The sequence below is a fragment of the Podarcis erhardii genome (assembly GCF_964252035.2).
Source record: "Podarcis erhardii genome assembly, chromosome: 6".
NCBI lineage: Eukaryota > Metazoa > Chordata > Lepidosauria > Squamata > Lacertidae > Podarcis > Podarcis erhardii.
In genome coordinates this window covers 40,415,233-40,429,075 of record NC_138510.1, presented here as the reverse complement: position 1 = coordinate 40,429,075, position 13,843 = coordinate 40,415,233, and positions in this window count along the sequence as shown.

The window sequence follows — 13,843 nt, the reverse complement described above, 5'->3', positions numbered from 1 at the left end:
TTTGTTAATCCATTTCTTTCCAGAAATTGTTTAATCTCAACCTCATCTTGCGGCCCTTGAGTGTATAATTTTTTAAAGTATCTCTGGAAGCACTTTCTAATTTCCATGGGGTTCTGGATATTTCTTCCTTCAATTTCTAGGTTTGTGACTGTATTTAATTTCTGTCTCTTCTTCAACTGCCAAGCTAGCAGTTTTCCACATTTATTTGCCGATTCAAAAGTTTTTTGTTTCATTAATTTAATCTTCCATTCTATTTCTTGGTTTATCAATTTAGAATATTGGGCTTGATATAGTTTAATTTCTCTCAGAATCGGCTGTGACTTCGGGTTTGATCTTAATTTCTTCTCCAATTCTTTAATTTTCTGCAAAATCTTATCTTTCCTTTCATTTTGTGTTCTTTTCTTTACAGTGTTCTGTTGTATCAAGAACCCCCTCATCACAGCTTTGCTTGCGTCCCAGATAGTTCTTTTTTCCACCGTAGTGTTCATATTTATTTCAAAATAATCCTTCAAGGTTTTTTGGGCCTTTTTGAGAATCTCCTGATCTCTAAACAAGCTATCATTCATCTTCCATCTAAAGGAGCCGGTTGGCAATAGTGTCATATCCATCTTCAGCGCATTATGGTCGGAGCAGGTCTTTGGGCAGATTTCCACTTTTCTGACCTTGGGTGCCAGACCTCTAGATATCCATATTTGGTCGATTCTTGTCCAAGTCAGTTGGGCTTCAGAGAAGAATGTTCCCTCTCTTCCCAGGGGGTTCTTAGTTCTCCAAATATCAATCCAGTCCATATTGTCAGCCATTTCAAAAAAGGTCTTTGGTAGTCTGCCGTCTTTTGTAACGTTTTGATTTTGTGACTTATCCATGTTTGTCGATACGACCCCATTCATATCTCCCATCATAATGATGTTGTTGTAGTCCAGATAGTCCAGCATAGTCTCATGCAACTTCTTGTAAAATTCCGATTTCCCGTCATTTGGTGCATAAATTCCTAATATCAGAATCTTTTCTCCTTGGTGTTGTATCTCAATTCCTAATATTCTTCCATGTTCATCTTTGAATAAGAATTTAGGTGACAGGCTCTCTTTTGCATATATCACCACTCCTCGCTTCTTTACTCTGTCCGAAGATATAAATTCTTGGCCAAGTCTTTTGTTTATTAACACCTTTCTATGGAGCCTAGTCACGTGTGTTTCTTGTAAGCAGATAATATCCAATTGTTCTTTTTTTAATATATGAAAAATTTTCCTCCTTTTTTCCGGGATATTGCAGCCATTAATGTTCCAACTCAAAAGTTGCAGAGACATCCTGAATAAATCTGGTTATTTTTCAAGGGGTGGTATCTTGTTCAGAGAATCTTCAGAGTCCAAGGGTGCAGATGCCTCTGGTGTTTCAGGCCCTGGAAGTTGATCAATTCCTTTGTGAAGGTCCTCTCCGTATACGTTCAAAAATTTATCTCTGTCTTCCGATGTTCTGATTTTGATCTTCTTCCCTCTAAAGGTAAAAGATAGTCCTTGAGGAAATTCCCACCTAAAGATGATTGAATTCTTCCTTAATAGTCTTGTCAACTCCAAATAGTCAGATCTAAGATCTAGCAGTTGTTTAGGAATATCCTTGTAGATCTCAATTCTTTTGTCCAAAATGTCCAGTGACTTTCCGTAGTGTAGGCCCAAAATCTTATCCCTTTCCTCCTTTGACCTCAATATTATCAAACAATCTCTGGGCTTCTCTTTCTTTAGAAGTCTTCCGAGCCTAAAAGCTGAAACAATTTTAAAGTCCTTTTCCTCTAAACTCCAAAATTTGGAAAATTCTTTAGTCAGAAACTCAGCTAGGTTGCCTTCTTCCACTTCTGGTATTGCTCTTATCCTTAAATTGCTCTCCCTGTTCCGCAGTTCAAGCATGGACAGATAGGTCTGATGTTCGCCTACTTGCTTGCAGAGTGGTCTTACCTCTTGTTCTAAATTTTCAAGTTTTTGGCTGGTATCTTCAGCCAATTTCCGATTTTCCCCTGCAGCCTCCTTCAATTCTCCGATTGCTTGAGTATTCTGTGCGACTTGTCCAGATAATTTATTTAAACATTCTATGTTCTGCTCAATTTTGTATGTTTGCTCATCAGCTTTCTTGTCCAGAGATTCTACTTTCTTATCCAAAGATTCTAATTTTTCAAAAATTTTCTCTAAAATAGTAGTGCTTGCCCCTGAGGCCATATCTTCCAGTTGTAATTCCTCAGTTTCTCCCTCCCCTGCCCGTGGCAGAGAAACAGTTTCGACCTCAGAGGGCAAAGTAGGCACAGATGATCTACGTGCCTGTGAGGCTGCGGTTAAAGTTGTCAAAGTTGTTTGTTTAGTTCTTCCTCTCCTTCTTGTACCACTCATTCCAAAGTTATCTAAAATTCAAGGTCAAGCTGAGTTGTTCCCATGAGAAAGCCCCAGCACAGATGGTCACAGTCAATAAGGGGCCGGGAAAAAGAAAGTAAAGTAAAAGTCACTGTTATAAGTCCCAAATCCTCTAGGGGGAGTTTAAAATATTTCAGGGAAGAAATCAATTTCAGTTAAAATAAAGTCAAATTTCTAAGTCCAAGAACCTTCAATAAAAAGATTTTTCAGCAGAGTTAAGGTTTAGTGCAACAACAGTATTTCTGATGGTGTAAGCTGGTAATCCAAATGCTTCAAAGTTACAAGTTCAGACTCTCTCAGATTGTTTCAAAGTTCAGATTCAAAGTATCCAAGCTGCAAACTGCAAGCTGACAGCTCAGTTTCTCAGGCAGTTCCAGCGCCTGGGGTTTTTAGTTAAAATATAGCTCCAAAGGGAGAAAGGTTAAGATATAACTAAAATTCATAAAAGTCCAGCACATGAGGTTATTTATTCCACTTAAAATAAAGTTCAATGGGTGCTCAGATCGAATAGTTTAAAAGGTCTCTCTTTGCCTCCACTCTTCCACGCTCTTTGCGTTCAAGTTCAATGGGAGCGGAAGACGGACTTCCTGTTTTTCGTCAATCCGCTTTCAGCCAAATTTAATGTTTTAAAGTCCCGAATTACATACAGTCCGTTGTTTACTCACGGGTTGTTGTTTTTAAAGCATAAATTTCAGGAAGAAAGGTCAGCGCTCACTGGCAACAGCTACGCGGCTTCACTCCGCCGATTGCGGAACGACCCACAGCGCCGCAGCCTCCTCCGCGATCCGGAGCCCCTTACGAGGCTCCCTCAACGTTTCGGTGGCCGCTTCTGGCACCCGCCGGGTCCCGGGACCGCAGGCTTCTGCTGCCTGCGGTTTTCCGTTTCTGGGTCTCCGCTGCGCCGTAGCGGACGACCCTTTCTCGTGCGGAGCTTCCCTTCCCGTTAGGAAAGGGCAGCCATTACCCTTCGCGCCGCCTCCGGAAGTCCAGGATTCCTCCACCACTGCACCCTTGTGCTTGTGCCCCCCTGATCTCTCTGCCTAGCCCCAGCAGCCCAGCATGGCCACAATCTCTGCCTTGCTGCTGCTGCTGCTGCTGCTACATTCCTCGGCTTTGAAACTTTGCACCCAGTTGCACAGATGTTCTTGGCCCAGAGAAGGAAAGTAGATCAAGTCCCAACCAGAGAAGAATGGCAGATTAAGTTGATGTATTATGCAAATATGGCAAAAATAACCGGAAGAATCAGAAACCAGGAAGACTAGGATTTTAATAAGGAATGGGGAAAATTTATAATTTATCTTTAAAATCTTTGTAAACAGAGTAGGATTGGAGGAACACTGGTAGTTTAATGGTGAATTTCGGATATAATGGAGATGTAAAAGATTTGGATTATTATAAAAGATGCAGGAGGAAATGACTAACATGTTAATAAAAGATTAATTTGAAAAACCAAATAAATAAATTTATGAAAAGAAAAGAAAAGAAACTTTGCACCCAGGGCAATTGCTCCTGTGCCCCTCCCCCCCCCAATTTAAAACATACAAGAAGTTAAAACCACATAAGAATAGACTGAAACAAATAAAAACTCATACATTGAATTAAAGCACTAAGCGCTAGGTATCCCGCAATGTGTCTGGACATTTTCTCCTATAAGAGGCCTGTGCATGTCTCCCATATATAGACATAGCTGTTTTGTGCTATTCCTTTAATACTGTGCATTCAAGTTATTCATGCTTGGATTTATAATCCAAAATTTCACATTATTGTACCTTCTGGAATAAATTCCTATCAGCTTTAATTTGATAAGGGAACCCTTTCAAAACAATGGTGGTACCAACTATGTTGGGACATTTTGTTTTGTTTGTACTGGTTTCAAAGGAAGTTCATTGTGACTCCTTTAGGACCCTGGTTGTATTTAACTAAGTGCTGGGGGATGAAAGGGCTCCTCTCTCTCTCTCTCTCTCTCTCTCTCTCTGTGTGTGTGTGTGTGTGTGTGTGTGTGTAGGATTCTGTACTCTTACTTGACTCATCACTTTGTACTCCTCTACAAAATGCTATATGGCCCCCATGCTTGGCTAGCAGTAAGAGTGAATGCCAAGTGGACATGTCTGCTCCTGCATAAAGTTGCTGGAAGTGAGCAGGCAGGCAGTCGGTGGTGCAATGGGAAAAGGTGTGTTCATGGAAAGAGTCCTAAAGGGACAGGAAGGTCAGGAGTCAGGAAGGTCATTTTCAGAAAAAGAAAGAAAAGGGAAAGTCTGTCTCATCACACATGTTCTTCGAAGCATCACTTCCTAATGCCACATTAACATTCTTGGGTGGTGGGTGTTTTGGTGGGTGTTTTTTTGTTTGTTTGTTTGTTTTTTTTGCAATAAAACACATTTCAGTGCCTGAAAAACTAAATTTAAGGGATCTCAGATTTATCGCATAAAATAAGCTTAAAAGAGCATCTTATTCCACTTGCAGTGTGGTCCTCCATTGAAATTAATCTGGGCCTAGTATTGAAAGTCAGTGCACAGAAATACACCTGAAACTGGTCGTTTTTTACTGCCTTTTTTTTTTTTTTTAAGTGATTTCATTTCTAGATCAGTTGCATATCAGTATGACATTCTGAAATCCTGAAATGCAACTACTATGAGCAACTGCTGACACTGTAAGTAAACTGGCAGCCAATTGTTAAAGGCAATATTGAAATCCTGTTCTTATATAACATGCTGACATAAGAATATAATATGAGCCCTACTGGATCAGACAAAAGACTTAAAAGACTTTTCTAGTCCAGCATCCTGTTTGCACTGTGGCCCACCAGGTGCCTCTGAAAAGTTCAGTGTAGCATACATAGTTCTCCACCGTGTCTTTTATCCTGACAACCACTCAGTGAACTAGGTGAGGCTGAGAAATAGTGATTGGCCAAAGTCCTCCATTGGGCTTCTTTGCTGATTGGGGTCTCCATGGCCTTAGCCCAACACCTTTCAGTGGTACTGTACCATACTGGCTGTCATAATGGCTTGTAATGTTCCAGCCTTGCATCAGGGCAGGGGAAAATTAATTTATTGGGGATTAGAATGACATATTTCAACATGTCTTGCATCGTTCTTTCCTTTTTCCTGATGTTCTTTATGCTTCCCTCTACGTCAAAGTGATGATGTAAATGAAGCTGGAGATAATTCCAAAGCAAAGAGGTATTTAAAAAAAAAATCCCAGGAATAAGCATCCTTCCTTGAATAAGGAATCTTCTGTATCTATTTCTGGATGACACAGGATGAGATATGATGTAATGTGCAAAGGGGAAAAATAATGCAAGTGAAATGTGAAAGGAAGGGTAGAAAGACTCTTACTTCAGAGAGGAAATTACACACCATCTCTTTTCATTGGAAATATAGTGCAGGTGTCAAGCAAAGGTGCAAACTGAGTTCCCCAAAATCTGACCTTGCTTCCTCCTTCCCACAAAATGGATACTAGGATATAGGGATGCAGGGGGCACTGTGGTCTAAACCACTGAGCCTCCTGGGCTTGTTGATCAGAAGGTCTGCAGTTCAGATCCATGTGATGGGGTGAGCTCCCTTTGCTCTGTCCCTGCTCCTGCCAACCTAGCAATTCAAAAGCACAGCAGTGCAAGTAGATAAATAGGTACCACTGTGGCGGGAAGGTAAATGGCATTTCTGTGGACTCTGATTTCCATCACGGTGTCCCGTTGTGCCAGAAGCATGTCAAGTGCAAGTAGATAAATAGGTACCACTCTGGTGGGAAGGTAAACGGCGTTTCCGTGCACTGCTCTGGTTCGCCAAAAGCAGCTTAGTCGTGCTGGCCACATAACCTGGAAAGCTGTCTGTGGACAAACGCCGGCTCCCTCGGCCTGAAAGTAAGATGAGCGCTGGAACCCCATAGTCACCTTTGACTGGACTTAACCATCCAGGGGTCCTTTACCTTTTTACTAGGATATAATTATCAATATTATCCAAAAAGGAGAATTATTTATTTGCATTATCATACTATGTTTTGAAATTAATTAGCATTTAGACTGTTATTGTAATGATGTATTAATTTGTGTTTTTTGTTGTCATGTTATCCTGTTGTGGACACATTTCTGTGGGAAAACACCATACAGACTGAAATAATTAATAAAGGAAGGAAGGAAACCAGGATTTAGACATTGCAATAGCCTGTCATGCTGATTCAGCAATTGTGGCAGGCTTCTATGCAAATTAACTTCTGAATCAAGGCCCATGTCTCCTTTGACAGATGCTACACACTGTTTCAATTGCTGCATTCATTCATACAGCACGTTCTTTTATCTATTTTCAGTTATCCAAGAGTGCCTGGCACTGCCCAGGAATTTTTATTGTGATTTTTAAATGGATAGTTTGTGTGTTTGGATCTATCATGTCAAAAAACAGGTAAAGTCACATTTTGGTCCACTATCTTGATTCAAAATGGTGCCCAGCAACCAAACATCCACAAAGACTCCCACCTCAGGAACCATCATGCCAAATTTAGAAACAATATCTCAAGAGGCAGCCAAACCTATGGCCCAAAATGGGCAAAGTCACATCACAGGGACCCTTGTGCTGAGTTTTGTGACACTATCTCAAAAGGTGGCTGAACCTTTGCCAAAAAATGGGAGAAGTGATGTTTTGGTCCACCATCTTGATTCAAAATGGTAGCCAGCCAAGTTCGGCGATGATATCTTGAGAGGCAGCCGAACCTACAGCAAGCAAACAAATGGAGAAACCATTTCCCAGTTTATACAGCAATCAATCAAACAGCCTCCTCATCAAATAACACAGTGCTTAAAAGAAACAAAAAATGCTGGTAAAGCCAGAAAGGACAATTTACTTCAAATGCCTGCTGAAATAGAAAGGCCTACATCAAGTATTTGGAGTTCTACAGGGAGGGCAGGGGCTGTACTGCAACCTTCTCCACCACCTTGCCCAAGAAGGGGGAATTTGTGATTGGGCTGTCATAAATGACAGTGTTCAGGGTGGGCTTCTACAGGAGTGGGCACACTATCTCCTATTTCATATCCTCCAACATTACTCTGACAAAAATCGGGACGCACATCTTTTGGTGCCACACTCTTGCGGGAGCCGGCTGACTTATGAACGAGTGCAGCACCAGTGCAAGTGCCAGCTCATTCTTCTTCCTGAGTGTGGTGGTGGCAGCGCTAAAGGGGGGAACAGGTCATTCTAGGATCATATCGGAGGCCGAGGTGGCTTCTGTAATTCCGGGATGTCCCAGGAAAATCGGGACAATTGAAGGGTATGCTAATTAAGGGCAGCAGGAGCCTAATACAAATGCATTCACCATCTGATCAACTCTCCCCAACAGGTTTTCACCAGCCTGAAGAACAAGAGGGCAAGAAGCTGGTCACATCATTGCAAGGGTTCTTTCCATATCACCACGCTACCAGGAAGCTCCTGCAGCCAATCAGACACCATGGAAGCCCCATCGGACATTGGGCTTCCAAAAATAGTTCACAAATCAGAACACTCACTTTCGGGTTTGTGGCGTTCAGCAGCCGAAACATTTGAGAACTAAGCTGTTCAAAAACCAAGGTACAACTGTAGTCTCAATTTGGGAATCCTAAAAAAAGACAGCAGTATCTAAGTAGTTCTACAAGTACAAACACTTTTGACTGTGCAGTGAAACTTCCTCCCATTCTCTTTTCCCAATGAGTGCCCCTCAAATATATTCTGGGGTTTCTTCCAACGTTTCAGAGCAGATTTAGTGGGTGCACCATAAGTGCAGGGAGAGGAGAGAAGGGGAGGTTCTGTTATGCAGGAGAAAGTGATTTGTGCTAGCAGAACTCTTTAGCTGGATACCACTCAGAATTCACTGGAAACTTTTCAGAAAAGTCTCTTCTGAGATATGTTGTCCCGGTAAATACTAAATGAAAACTAGATTACTAGAGGATGAAATAAGCAATGGGCTAAGAGAACAGAACTGAAACAGAAAGAGCCAAGGCTATTGTTTCATTCCAAAGATCCATGGTTGTGGGTGGAGCAGGAGTTCAACTTACTACTCAATTTGGGGCTGACTGCTGACATTCTCCAAAATTTCCGGGAGAGCCCCCCCCCAAAGAAAATTATTATAAAAGGTATCAGAAAATTTCTGAAAAATTTCAATCAATGTTTTTAAAATGTTTTTAACTATTTGGTTAAATTCAAAGGTGACATGTATCTGTGTTTTCTTTGTTTATCTCAAAGTCCCTCCCTTCCTCCAGTTTTTACCGTGTCTTTAGAAAAAGCAAGCTATGAATGACTATACAAAACAGGATTGAAAACAAAAAATCAGACGCAAATGAGATATGCAGGATTAAGGGGAAATAGGGTTCTTTGTATTACTGCTATTATTGAACTGTCATCCTTACTTGCTGAAATATCTCCACTAAATGTTCACCTGCCTCCTACCACCTACACATCCCACTCACCCTGACCGACCGCTGAAATGGAAAAACATGTCTTCATCTGCTTCACTGAAACTGTTTCATCACAACTCTTTCCTAACTTTTAATGGGTCAAAGAAATGCATCTCTTTATCTCTCTCATCAACTCACAATGAGCTAACAGAGGAAGCAGAACATTTTCCAACTCCTACTACTCAAAAGTTGCAAGGTACTCAGGCTTCCAACAGGTGCCCAGGAGCTAAGAGTTTTGCTTAGATTTTTAACACACCTGTACCATCTTTTCCACATAAAATCAGCCCTCAACTCAGATTTCAAATATGACATAGTGAGTGCAAAGTGTAATGCTGGAGGTGCTGAAGGGAATCAAAGCCAAAATTGCTGACTTGTTATGGTCCATTTTGTAAGATAACTGCATAGGGTTAACCAAGGTCATCTATTTCTTTCTGTTTCCTGAGATCCTGTATAACTGTATCCTTCTGTTTGATTATATTGTTTAGGAGTTGTTTTATTGTTTTTAGGTATTCCCAGCCTTGAAACTTCAGGATTGAGGTGGGTAAAAATATATAATTCTCTTGGTCATCTATCTATCTCATTTGTATCCTGCTTTTTAAAATAATTTCTTGCCAAAGCAGCTCACATTAGAAAGAATAATGAATATTTGAAATTATCTGTATCAAAAAGAAGGAAAAAAACACAAGCATATCAGCAGAAAAATCCTGTAAACCAGCCTAAAAATTCAATAACATTTTAAAAGCCATTTAGAACAGAACAGTCTTCAGAGTCCAACCAAAAATGAGAAAAGAAGGTATTTGGTAGATCTGTACACATTTCATTCACCCACCACATAAAAAAAGAAACAGCTTGTATCCCGAAAATTCTGTGACTATAGAACAAATGAAATGCACTGCTTAGGCACACCCCTTTCATAAATACATCCTTCTAACCCTGAACCTCTAGCGCAGGGGTCAGCAAACTTTTTCTGTAGGGGGCCGGTCCACTGCACTGTCCCTCAGACCTTGCAGGGGGCCGGACTATATCTATCATCTATCTATCTATCTAATGACGCTCCTCTTCCTCCTGTCAAATGACGCTCCTCTTCCTCCTGTCACCATCGCTGGGAATCTCGGCTTTGCAGCGGATTCCAGCTTCGTGATGCAGGCCAGATTCAGGACCCAGGTGGGCCTGATCCAGCCCGGGGGGGGGGGGCGTAGTTAGCCGACCCCTGCTCTAGCAACTAGCATCTTTCCATGTATTGTTCAGAGGCATGGTGAGAGAATACAGCTTTCAGCAACACCCTCAAAAAACCCAGATGATGTTAGTTGAATTGAGGTTCCACTTAAATCAATGGGACAAGTTATGCTTAACTTGCCTCTTTGGTTTTTATTATTATTATGACTATTATGTTGTGACAATATGTGGCAAAAACCATTATATAGTACCGGTACATCAAACATCATTGTTTCTCATGTAACAACAAGCAAACAAACAAACAAATAAGTGAAATAAAAACGGGGGTTAAAAAAATCAAGGAAATGGCATATGAAGAGGGGAGAGGGGCAACATAACAAAAACACTATAATACAATGAATAAATTAAAAGGAAAAAATATCATCATTCCCTTGCCCCATCAATTTCAATGGAACCGAAAGTCAACCAATTTACAGCACACTCCTAACCATTTCTACTCAGAAATAAGTCCTGTAGGCTTACTCTCAGGTATTCTGGATATAGCCCCATATCTCTTCTGTAAATGGGCATGACATAATGAGGAAATGATGGATCCAAGTATCCTGGAGACAAAAGCACATCCTGCAGCTGAGTTAAATGATGTCAGAATGTCACAACATACTCTCAGGGAGGGAAGCTGTATTCTAATTGTGTCTAATAGATGCAACAAGTTGGAAATTGCCTGGCATCTGAAACACAGGAAATTATGAAGGCTCAGGGGCATTTCTTGAAACCTAGCTTGCTCTAAAGTGGGAATGGGGAGCAGAAGCCCAACAGGCACACAAATCAGATGTATTGATCTCATTGGTATCAATCCCAGTATAGTTCAAACAAATGACTGTTCAACAGGTGACTATCTTAAACATGCATAAACAGTTTTAAAAGCTAAACCTAAGTTTTCTTCTTCAAATGAACACACAGAGTACAACTGCTTCATTCAAATAAGCACACAATTATAAACAATAGTGAATACCTGTCATATTCGCTGGATTGATTTCTGTTCCAAATAGGGGACAAATAAGTGAACACTGGCAATTTATGCTCCTGTTTTCATCAAAATTCTCCAACATCCTTACTCAGGAACAAGTACATCTCTGGTTATTGTGAAATATAAAAAGTAATTGCATTTGGGAAAATTACAATCGCTTTAGAAACTTTTCAAAATGCTGTTTTTGATCCAAGATGTGTTTCCACTTTCACAGTTATGTTTTTAGGCGCACAGCTAAAAGAATGTCATGCATATGATACAACATTGAGTGCCTCCAGCCTGCTAGTATTTTTGTGGGAGAGATTCAGGAATATAGCCAAACTGTCAACCGCCCTGAGATCTGCAGGTAAAGGGTGGTATACAATGGAGAAGGAGGAGGAGGAGGAGGAGGAGGAGGAGGAGGAGGAGAAGAAGAAGAAGAAGAAGAAGAAGAAGAAGAAGAAGAAGAAGAAGAAGTGGAAGAACTTTAGGTTTGTACATCTGAAGTAGATTAAAGCTCTCTTCCACTCCAGCACAATGAACCTTTTCTGTTTGAAAAGTAGTGGGGAAATGCATTGAAATGTGTTTGATGAACAAATGATTAATGTGAAGACATGTAAACACCATGCAAGCAAATCAGGGTGATGGCTTATTCTCAGAATCCTCTTCCCCAGAACTGCCCCCTGTGCTAGCCTCCTTGCCTTCTGGAGCTGGCATGCCAGGCGGACCTTACCCCACCCCAGCAAGTTCTGCTCAGTATACAAGCTCTGGGATAATGCTGTGACAGCTCGTAGGGCTGTCCAAGTGTCCACGAGATCTCACAAGAGCATCTCAGTGCCTGCACACTGAGTGGGACTTGTCCGGTAAGCAAAGCAGAGAGCTTAAGAGTTCTTTCCACTCCAGGAAAACCTGGTACAAAACAGCTTTTAAGCTCCCCATCTTGCATGCATTTAATTTGCACGACTTCAGCCGCACGGCTTTCAAACACTCAAGGTTGAGAATGAACAAGTTAATTGTGCTTAAGATGCTATTGCACTGTACAAACCAAAAGTTATTCTTTAGCAGCTGCAGCAGTTCATCAATTAGGCTGCCAGTGATGTTAGAAAAGCCACACACACTATCATTTCGAATGATATCATCCATGACACTCTTTTTCTTTTCTTTGCCTGGGCATACATATCAGGAAGCTCCTCAAGATCTTCCTTTTCCAATATGTGTACCAACATGAATTTTTCACTGCAGTACACATCCTGGATAATTCATTCATTGTAAAGCACACTTTTTTCCAGAGAAGAAATGTCTGAGGATCTGAAAGTTTTACAAGTAAAGCTCTGTTGGTTGGGATCTTTTTAAACCCAGCTAAATATCAGTGTGTGATATTAAGTACTGTGAAATGTCAGAGAAATATATTGGGAAAGTTCTGTTTTGTTTGTTTGTAAATTTGACAGGTATACTCTGAGAACTCCAGGGCACAGAGAGCTATTTTAAGACATCTTCATGACATCACTTGCTACTTACTCATGACTCTTCATTTTTCTTTTGGGAACTTTTTAAAAATATGCAAATGAAGCACCAGAGAGAAATTGAGAGTAAAGACTAGTCCCCACCCACAGGTATGTCAAAGGAAATTTCCTGTAAAGTCCTTCATATATATAAAGGGCCAGAACCAGGTAGTGACAATTATCCATCACTGCAAATCACAGCATCTAGGTAACTAAGGTAAGCACTGTGTACTTATTTGTCAGATGTGGCTTATATTAGCTTGAAATCTGAAGGCAGATATTTTACAGATTAAAAACAATATATTTCACTGTTTACAGGATGAGCAAGTCTTACTCTTTTTCTTTTTCTATTAACATGAGTTTTATTAATCTATACCAAGTTCTAAGTTAATTTTCAGGTGTGTTTTTTTACTATTATTAAAAATTAAATATAGGTTTAGATTAGATTTAACTAGAAGATAATTCTATTCATGTCAACACAACAACCTTGCAAGTTAATGTTTTAGGAGTGTAATAGTAAGTCATATGAATTGTGCCTCTCTGAGTTGTGCACTAGGATGTTTTGTTGTTTTTTTAAGAGAATTATTTTATTCAAAATATGTGATTGTAGTAGTAACTCTGATGTCTAGACCAACTTTTTCTAATGTACTGATACTGAAGGCTTTATATGGAATTAATATGGGAGATTGCATACACATAATATACTCGGTTCAGAAAAGGTCAGACACAACTAGGTCCCATTGAAATCAATGGGATAAAGTACTTCATTAACTGAGCTTACCTGTGAACCAATTTACATTTTATGCCGTGTTGATGCAAATTCCTCCCACCGCAACAAAAACCCACTAGGAAGCATACACTTTTAAAAAAACAAACTCTCAAGATGTAAAGGTGTCTAATAAAAGGTAAAGGTTAAGTCCAGTCAAAGGCGACAAAGGGGTTGCGGCAGTCATCTTGCTTTCAGGCCAAGGGAACCGGCATTTGTCCACACAGCTTTTTGGGTCATGTGGCCAGCATGACTAAACCGCTTCTGGCACAATGGAACACTGTGACGGAAACCAGAGCGCATGGAAATGCCGTTTACCTTCCTGCCGCAGCAGTACCTATTTATCTATTTGCACTGGTGTGCTTTCAAACTCCTAGGTTGGCAGGAGCTGGGACAGAGCAACGGGAGCTCACCCCATCATGGGGATTCAAACCGCCAACCTTCTGATTGGCAAGCCCAAGAGGCTCAGTGGTTTAGACCACAATGCCTAAAACCACAACTGCCCTGCACTTATCTCTTTGAAATTTAACAGGCTCCGCTCCTTAGATTGGCATTAATTATGCCTGCAAATGTCATCCAATTCTT